Below are 10,695 nucleotides of genomic sequence, written 5' to 3'. Positions count from 1 at the left end.
GAACTAGTAGCGGCGGTGGATAGTGCAGTAGCAGACTGCACGTAGCTATTTGAGCAATCATTTGAGGTCCTGAAAAGCTTGCAGGAGGACCCCAATGTACAGAGGCTAGAGACGGAAGTGTGTGAGCTACAATAACGCTACGATGAGGTTAAGGGCACAACACGAACCATTGCGCTGACACAGAGACTAGCCAAGCTGCAGGAGGCCAAGCAACTGAAGGAACAGGTGGATGTAGCACTGCACAACAAACCAGTGTTGAAGGCGAGACTAAAGCCTTGGCTGGATGAGGCTCATGTAGTAATAGGGAATATCGAAGGTAAGCTTGCGACTCTGCAGGCAACGCAACAAAAGCTTCAGGCTGAAAATGTAGGAGCAGTGACCGAGAAGACAGTGGAAGACAAGAAGCAGGCGATAGCTTAGTGCATGGCCAAAGTTGCGGTCATACGGGTTGAGCTGGAAGGAATTCATGAAAAGATCTCTGCTCCTACCGAGTGACTCGAGGGCAAGTCATGATGTTTGTGTTGGGGGCCTGTTGGGAACGAGATCCCCCAAAGGACAGTTTTGGGGCTAAAAGCCCATATTTTGGTCAAATTTTGTAAGAAACTTGTAAAGACTCCGCATTTTGTGGTCACGGAGCGCGTAGGTGTTATAAGTCATAAAGGGTTGTCCACCCTTAGTTTTGTAAAGTAAAGTCGGCTGTAAGAGATCTACCCATGGTCCGCGGACCATGGGATTGTATAAAAAGAGCTAAGCTCTAAGTAGTTTTAGGGACACATAATGTAAGAGAGTCGTAGCTCCAAGGTAAGAAGTCTAAGTTTTTGAGTTGTAGCGTAGGTAGAGGCTCTGCAGTTGAGTGCGTAGAGGCCTAGGGTGGAAGTCTGCAGCTGAGTGCGCGGACCCCTGCAGCTGTGTGCACAGGGTGAATAGAGTCTGTAATCACTTGGAAGAGATTAATAAAGAGAAGTATTCTGCAATTTCTATGTCTTTGTTCCGATTAATGCATCTTATCAATTTATGTATGAATTTCCTTTATAATGCTTATGTGATGCGCGAATGTGTATGATTATGTTGGATAACTGAACGCATATAAGAATATCTGTTTATGCGGTGCTAACTGTGAGTAACTAATAAGATAAGAAAGACACTTGGACTAATCTAGGAATCTGCATGGTACATTGCCTTGGCAGTGCGAAAGGGTATAGATCAAGGGTTAGGGTTGTGCGAAGGACAACTGAGCCCTTTCGCTGAGGTATTGAAGGACAGAAGAGAAGGCTTATCTGCCAAACCTTAGAGCGAAGTGACCTGCGCAAAGGCAGGAATAAAGGGAATTAAACGACATCACGACCATCTCAAGGTGCGGAAACTTGGTTCCAACATCCCCCCATACTGCTTCAGGTAAGACTTCGGTCTGCGCTCCGTGGGCTGATGCTGAAATGGCTACTAGTGTAGGGATTTGTTTGGCTAACTAACCCTGAACCTAGGTCAGGCCCCCTCAAGCCAACATTCGTTATGAAATCATCTGTCACGCTCACACACAGAGTCACATTCACTGTCTTACAAGTGTCGTCATAGTTGATCAACGATCAATCATGAGTGTAGCACTTGTTGCTTGTATCATCGGTCAGTCATGTTGAACATGTGTGTCTGGATGGTTTGAGTCGTCTCATCGTCGAGTCATGTGAGTGTGTGTTTGCATGATCACCTATGCATCTTTCAATCATTCACACACATAGTCATTTTGCTAAAGTTCTGATGACTAGACTCCCCTCTGACAGCCGGACCATCACCCCGCCATCAACTCAATCGACTGTCACCCAGAACAATGTAGAAGCACCAAGCAATTCTTTCCAAGTTGTGCTTATCGCAAGAGATTCAATCAACTTTCATGATGGCCACTCGGAGAGTCGAACCCGATAGTCACCCCGGGACTAACTCCCCTAAAAAATTGTGCAGAGGCTGCTGACCTTGCCCGCTCAGCTGACTAAGAAAATTGCGCATATAGGCCGAACAGACACCAAGTGCCCGTCCCTGTCTCCCTCAGAAAATTGCGCTATTTTCCTAGTCAGTCCTCCCGAAAGTCGACCGGCTGCTCGTCCAGGAAATTGTGCAGTTTTCATGTGCAGGCCTTCTACTGCCCAGCAGTCCACTCAACTCAAAAATTGTGCAAAGATGATTAGCAGGCCGACCTCCCAGCCTCATTGTAGTTTCCCTCGCCAACAAATCCTAGTAGCAGACTGCCAGTTCCCTCCAGGAATTGCGCAGTTTTTGCTACCAAGCTCCCAACAGCTGACTTCCTGTTCCCCTTGGGAATTGTGCAGTTTCTGCTGCCAATGACCTTGCAGCCAACTGATATTTCCCTTTGGGAATTATGCAGTTTTGGCTGCCAGGCTCTTGACCGGTTCCTCCAAAAAACTGTGCAATTTCTGCCTGCAGATACTCGATGCAGCCCAGCCTGTTCCCTAAGAAAATTGCAGAAATTTTTCCTTCCATCCCCTGTTGCTCGCTCATTTCGGAAAATGCGCAGATTCTGTTTGCCTTGCCTTCCTACAGCCCAGACTGTCCCTCCCATAATTTGTGCAGTTTTCCTTCCTGCTGAGCTAGACCTCGCGGATAGTCAATGTCGACTTGGATTTCCCATCTTCATCACCTAGTGATTCTTTCATCACTAGTGCCCGAAGCCATCATCCCGCCTCGAAACCTTGTTGCCTCTCCCGGTTACCTGTATCCGAAATGATCATGTGTCATGGTAGAATAGGATTTTTTTTTGATTTGATGACGTCTCGTCATGAGTGACTACGCACAAGTACACTAACAAACATGGCGCGACGACGAATGGGATGGAACGAAGGGAGCACATGCAGAAAGACAGGTTCACCAACGGACAAACAAACGATGCATGCGAAGAGATGTGCTTGTGAATAGATAATCATGCAAAGATATGTTTACAGACAAACAAATGAGAAAACATGCAAGATATGCTCACGGATGAATGAACGGACATAAATGCACCTTTCATGAACAGACGAACTTGTCAAGCCTTCCAATATACAAGCAAGGAGCAATGTGCCAAAGCAACATCAAGCGAACCAACGACCATCGAAGGATCCGCACACCTTTCCATGTGGAGCTGAAGCTGTGACACACCACGAAAACATCCATCAGCCAACAACATTACAAATCGACATGCACTCCAGCAACATCACGAATGTACCAATATTGTCATGTCAAGTTATGTCACCCACATCTCTACTATGGGATATGTTGTCAATTAATGTAATGTAACATGGAAGTCCAAGAGACCCACTTGTTGTACAAAGAGTCATGCAAAGTCGAAAAGTCATGGAAGTCAAATGGTCGCGAGGGTAGTCGAACAACCACAAGGGTCAGTTTCACCCTTGGCTATAAATACCCCCTCATTTGTACATGAAAGGACTTTTCACCTCAGCTCCTCCCACATAGCCAAGAGAGTTTGTAATCTTTTCTTTGAGGAGTAAGTAGTGGCTCCAACATCCCATGCTGGGGGTTAATGATGTATGGTGTAACAATGTGTCCTTGAATTTTCGCTTAATTCAGAAGCCTACTAACATGCCAACACATTTTCTCACATGTATTGTAACTTTTGTAAGACTAATCTTGAACACTTATAATGCATGTTGCTTTAACCTATGTTGAACACTTGAACTTATTTCACTTGTTGTAATACATAATTTGTTAATGAAAATGTGTTGTATATGTTGTTAACGTTGTCTTGCCCATGGTGGCTACCCCCCGGACAACAGACAAACCTTTCACATAAAACTTGTTGTAACAACGATTACACTCAGGTAGACTCATCCACTGAGTGTTGTACGTGTTATCTTACCTTGTGTTTTGTGATTGTCACATTCGTGTGGACTACTCCTTCGGAAGCTGTGCACGTCCTTTTGTGTGGTGTGTTCCTAGCTGAGTTGGGACTTCATCCCAACCAACTTGGGACTCACTCCCACCCTCTCCCTCTACAGTGAAAGAACCATTGACACAAGTACACTAGCATTCACCAGGCATGCGAACATCACTTCTTGAAGACAAAGCAGAGCACTCTCTTGTGCTGACAAGCAAGAGTTGGGGTAAATACTTAAGACAATGGCAACTGGGCCATCATACCGGATGGGACTCCCACACCAAACGGTGTGAGGTCTAGTTGGCACTTCATATCGGGGTGATCCCTTGAATGTTGGCACGTCCAACATCGTCAACATGTAGGTAATGTATCCATCATATTTTGTAGAAAAAGATGGAATACCTCAATGGATACGAGAATAATATACATTTTAACCAATTGTTACATAATTATTTTTAGATATTCTTCTAATATCCAAATGCAAGAAGCACACATGTTTGCAATATTAACATATTCAATAAAGAGAAATTGAATTACAACATTTAGCTACTTAGACTCCTTTAACTAATATGTCTTGGGTGGGAGGTATATTTCATGTCAAATTTGCCTACAACTTACACCTAGCCTTGACAAAATTAACAAGCATAAGCACGTGCAAAGAACATGTCATTGAAGAGACTTGAACACTAGTGGAGAATAATGATATTCCCTTTCCTTTGTTGACCTTGCAAACTATTTTCTATGGTTGTTTTTATTTCCCAAGGAAAACCTTGTAAGGAAACCCAATATATACTTCCCCACATTCATGAATAGGTTCCCTATTAAACCTATCAAAGTAGACTAGTGTGCCTCCTCCAATGGGATTTGAACTGAGACACTTTCTAGCATGTTACTAGGAAAATACGCAACAACATTAGTGACAATTGGTTGAGTTAACCACTTGGGTTCATTATTTAATTGTTACATAAATAAATAACTTCAAAACATCATTTAAATGAAAAAAAGTTATAATTCTCACATGCTCTAAAGCAAGTCTTATATTCCTCATCACAAAAAAATTAAATATCCCCTCCCATCATGAGCAAATTATATGTAAATACAAACTACAATTTGACAAAAAAATATATATCCCCTCCCATCATGAGCAAATAATAGGTAAATAACTTATAAAAAAAATCAACAATTCACTAGGAGATCTATCAAAATAACCACCACTTCATAGAAAATTTAAAAACCACCTCAAAAGTTTCTTATCGTACCAAAATGCCTTCATTTAAACCATTAACATAGGATACCATGGCACAATTAAAAGAAAGGAGGCTGATCACATTTAACTTGTTTCTCGTCCACTTCCTTTTAAATTTGCTAAATCCCATCTTCTAACATAATCACTTACTTGGATAATCCACTAGCGAGGGAGTTCCTTTTTTTTTTATAAACATGTTGAAATGAGATAAGTTCAATATGAGAAATTAAAATTTGCTTCTCTTGAAACATGAGTCTTAGCATGAAATTATCTAAAATAAACAAACCCTTCATCCAATTTATCACAAGAGCAGAGACCCCAGATATTTGATTTTTTAGCACCTTTTAATGTCACAAGAGTTAGGACTAACTTTAGAGTGATTAATTCAACTTTACTAATGAATCCCTTGCTTAATACTACTTTGACTCTATTTGAATAAACTTCCCCCAAATATAGACTTCCTCTAGCCCCACAAATATTGGGGTTAGCTTAAGTTGTTGCATTAAAGTAGGCCCAAGTCCTTGATCTATCAACATATTCCGTGGAAACATTCCCAACATGCTTCACCTGTTTTATTTGTTTAGAGCATCTTATAATATTTAGAATTTTAGATGCGGATTGTAGAACTACAATCAATTTGTCTTCAAATAAGTTACCATTTATTGCAATCGAATACCCCATGAAAAAATGATAGACAAGGCTTCGTAGGGCTCTATCATTTTGTTCTCACATCAGGCCCTTAAGCATTCCTAAATCAATTTAAGACTCACACATCTATAACACCTATTAAAGATTCAACCTCTTTCCAAACCTAAATAGAAAAAGGGCATGATATAAGCAAATGATAAATATACTCCAAAGATTCTTTGCACCATGAGCATTTGTTGGGCTAGTACCAATTCCTCTTCTATAAATTGACCCATGTAAGCACCTTGTCTCTAAAAGATAACCACATGAAATCGTTTATTTGAGGACACACTTGAACTTCCATATGATCTTAATACATCACTCAAGGTCCACTACTAGGGCATCCTCACATGGACCTTTATATCACAGTTTATGTGTATATAATCCACCAATTACATTTTTTGAACCATGATAGTTCACCCTTAGAATCCTCAATCTAAACATGACTTATCCTTGAAGAAGAAATTAAACCATTCCAAGTTGTTGATCCTCATCGACCAACCTAGTTGCATCCACTATTACCCACTCTTTACTCTAAATAAAATATTTTCAAGCTCAAATGCTTAATTAAGAGTGAATAAAACCATTGCTAAATTATCCAAGAGCTTGTCTTCACATCCTATCCAAGGATCCATACCCATTCTCATTCTATTCCCTTCACTTGCACTCTATACTAACCATGTACCATTCAAAGGAAAGGCTAAAACCGTTGCTTTGCATATAATGGAGGTATTATGAGATGAATCATCAAGATTACTTAACTATTCTTCAAGGCTATCACACATTAGACACACACACACACACACACACACACACACACACACACATATGGGATACAAATTGACTCTATAAACCATTTCCATTCAACAAACTCCAACCAGATTTTGTAGCAAATGCTTTAGATAAAAGAGAAAATATTTTTAAGGCCTCAACCTCCTAACTCCCAAGGGATAACAAGTTTCTTCCAAATAACCCATAATTCCATATTTATCTTCACCTTTTATCCAATGAATATAAAGCGAATTCTTATAGTCCTTTCAAAATCACCTTTTGGAATGTAAGCTAGAGACATCCAATAGACTAGTCACCCCCCAAAACTAATTTGGCCAAGACAATAATTAGTCCCCTTAAGAGAGCCACTTATTGCATCACACATATGAATTTTTCTCAACCTTTTCCATAAGATAGTCCCAATCCCTTATAGAATAATTGTTGGAATTTAAATAAGAACCAAAGTATTTTAAGTCGTCCTAATGTATAGTCCAATTAAAAGGAGAAATGTTGGAAAGCAACCTTTCATTCTCATCATCAATACCTGAAAAGGAGATTGTACACATACCCACATTACACTTCGCCATAATTTCAATATATTGTAGAACTAACATCTCCATTAATTTTGAAGCATCTCTCATGGTGCCTTCATAAACAAGAAGGATATCATGCATAAACAAGTGAGATAAATATAATGAGGCACCAACCTTAATACCTCTGAAAGTAACTAAACTCTTGGCCTTCAACAGGGCCCTACTTAACTTTTTAGCATCATGAGGAATAACAAGGGTGACAAGGGGAACTCTTATCTTAGCACCTTATGAGGATCAAAGAAATCATAGGTTGAGCCATTTATCATAACACAAAAAGACGCAAACATGACACAACTCATCATCTAATTAACATAAATCATCATCTAATTAAAAACCAAACACAAAAACCTAAGTGGATTAGGATCATTCTAAGGTAAAGATAGATATCCTCATCACAGGCCTTAGACAAATCTAATGTTATTACCATAACTTGCATATTTATTGTCTCAAGAGAATGTAGGCCCTCTTGTACAACTATTATGCTCTCATGTATCTACCTACCCAATAGAAAAACAAACTACACATTTAAAATATTCATAGGTAATACATCCTTCACTCTTTTGGCTATAGCCTTGGCCACAATTTTATAAAAATGTAGATACATAATGAAATAGGACTAAACTCCTCAAAAGAAGATGGATCACCATATTTAGAATAAGAACAATCAATGTTAAATTGAAGGAAATGAGCATGTTAACATAAACTCTAGACTTTTCAACCACTCTAAAAAATTCTTATTCGCGAATTTCACAAAACCCCATAAAAAATTCCACAATCCAACTATTAGGACCAACACTTTGATCCTTTTAAAATGCACGTAGAACAATTTGTAACTCCTCACTTGAAACTTTCTCTAAGAGCCTTCTATTATCCTCCTCATTGAAAAAGGTTGCATAGAATGATGTATCTTCTACTACTTCATCAATAGTTGCACTATTTTCCTCCTTGTAAATATTTGAAAAATCTTCAACACCTATTCTAACTATACATTGATGGTTGGATTACCTTTGGAAAATCACTATGATGAATTTCTCTACCTCCAACAACTAGAGAAAGACACATTGCCTCCAGAAAATTAATCTTGCAGCTGGAAAACAAAATTGTGTCTGTGACAATGCGCACTGGTAAACTGGTATTCGCACTGGTTAATTAAACCTCCCTCTTACAAAAAATAACACTAGTAAATTTATCAATGTAAATATGGAAATCAATATGGGTATTAAACCATTGGCTTCCTCTTCCAAACCCCCATGTTTATTACTCCATTAAACCTCTATGATTCATATATGCTCTAATACCATGTGAAAAATCGATAAAAATATCGCTTATTGTAATCAAATGGTAATTATCCAATGTATTTAATAATGAGAAAATTTATTAAACTGCAAATACTGAATAAAAACATGATTGGAATATTCACAAAAATGAACTATGGAAACTTTGATAGAAAAAAATCACAAAATGGACACAATATTTTCTCACAAAACATCCTTGGAAAGACTCCAAAGGGAAAACTAGTTCTTTAGAGATGATAGTTTTATTAATCTTCAACAAATTATGTAACTGATGAATATTACAATATTGCTTTCCAAACCTTGTCAAAGCTATAGCAAAATATTTCTTCACCTCCACAAGTAGATTTGATCACTAGAAGGCTTACGACCTCACTTTGCAATTTGACATGAGCTCTCCTGGTAAATATGGCCTCTACGACCTTATATGTGCAGCTCCTATGGCTCTTTGCTGCTGACGATCTAGACAGAATTAACCTCTCAGCTATGGTAGCAACTTGTACAACCCTCCTGGCAATTTGTAAGACCTCCTACTGGAAATATTGACTTCCACAAGGAATCTCAACCTCTCTTAGAGAAAAATTGGACTCTCTTAGAACCCTCACAACCTCAATAAATCGACCTCCCTACCTGCAAAAAGATGCCCAGATAATTCTCCTCTAGATGTAAAAAACTAGAAGAATATTGTTGAAAGAAAACTCCAAAAATATTCACTACTTCGACTGTTGTTGAAACCTTACTTGTGTCAATCCTTACACGATGATCATTATGATCTCCAAAGCTACCCCTCAGTTTCCTTTAAAATCTCTCGTTGAGAAATCAATAACCAAGATCTAAATCTGAAATGATCTAATCGATGGCTAAGATCAGTTAGAAATTTTACTTGAAGTCTTTAGAGGAAAATTGACCATGCCTCAATTATTACTAATTAATTAACCTATTTCCCTATGTTAAAACTTAGTAAAATAATTAAAAACTGGTTAATTAATTTAATTAAGACATTTCCATTCAAAAGAATAACTTGACTTTGGAGATATTTTTTGTTCTTCTATTCCAAGCCTAACCGACACCACCACTTGAGGCTAGAACACATGTTTGAGCTACATCAACCAATAATTTCCTTGACAAAATATCATAATGAGCCTTCTCATGAGCTATACAAATATTTGATTTCCTATCCCTATTAGAATTCTTAATCCCTCTACCATCTAAAATCCGCAAAGTGCCCTCCACTTCACCCCACCACCACCTTTTCCATCTTTTTCAGATCATGGATTATATGTTTGACCTCCGTAAGATATTTCAACATTACTAGTAGGGATAGTCTCATTTTTCTTTCCTTGTGACATATTCTTAAAATGATCCCACTTTATTACAAGCCTAGATGAAAACTCAACATTGCACAAAAAAAAAATAACATCCCCCATGCAAATCATCCAAGGGCTTAGAAAGACCATCCGTTTGTAATATGCGAGAAATATCAAACACAATAATATAATTAATAGAAGGAACATGCAAATTTAGAGGCACAAGATGTTTTATAATCTTACCTTTATTCAAAGTTTGTGATTCCCTAACAAGGTGATCATCTTATGTTATGGAAACAATATTTGAAAATTCTTGTCTAACTTCCAGAGAACACTTCTTAATATTAACATCATTTGCCATCATCTCAGAAGCCTTCTCATATTCCCTGCTTGATGGTGCAATCTATTTAGTTTTAACAATTTAGATGCATTCTTCAAAGGCTCTAAGACGACCCCAAAAGTCAAAACTTCCACATGATTATGTTGAAATGTTGTTGAAATCAATGCATGTATATTGAAAATATGTTTTCCTAAAATCATAAAGTTTTACTGACTTGCATGTCTATGTCTATTTTTTGATTGTCAAAGATATTAATAATATTTTCAGATGCTATAAACTACCTGATATTCATGGGCTTTGATAGAATTGTGATTGCAAATGGTGTTAGTCATCCTTTTCATTCTCTCCATGTATCTATTGCAATGTCGTTAATCTATGCAACCCAATGAATGTTGTTAGATGGTTATTTTCATAAGACAATGTTTTTTTTTTTTCTAATTCTAATTCCTCTGATTAGAATATAGACTCCATCACATGGTTTGCATAAATAAATGTCACTTATTCTTCTTAAGGCTATTTTATAAATTCATGTACAATGAAATCAATAATTGATTTCACTATACATGTCAATTTCTATTT

Source organism: Pinus tabuliformis, chromosome 9, assembly GCF_031772625.1.
Source record: "Pinus tabuliformis cultivar Carrire ecotype Pingquan chromosome 9, CPIR1, whole genome shotgun sequence".
Taxonomy (NCBI): Eukaryota; Viridiplantae; Streptophyta; class Pinopsida; order Pinales; family Pinaceae; genus Pinus; species Pinus tabuliformis.
This window is presented reverse-complemented; position numbering follows the sequence as displayed.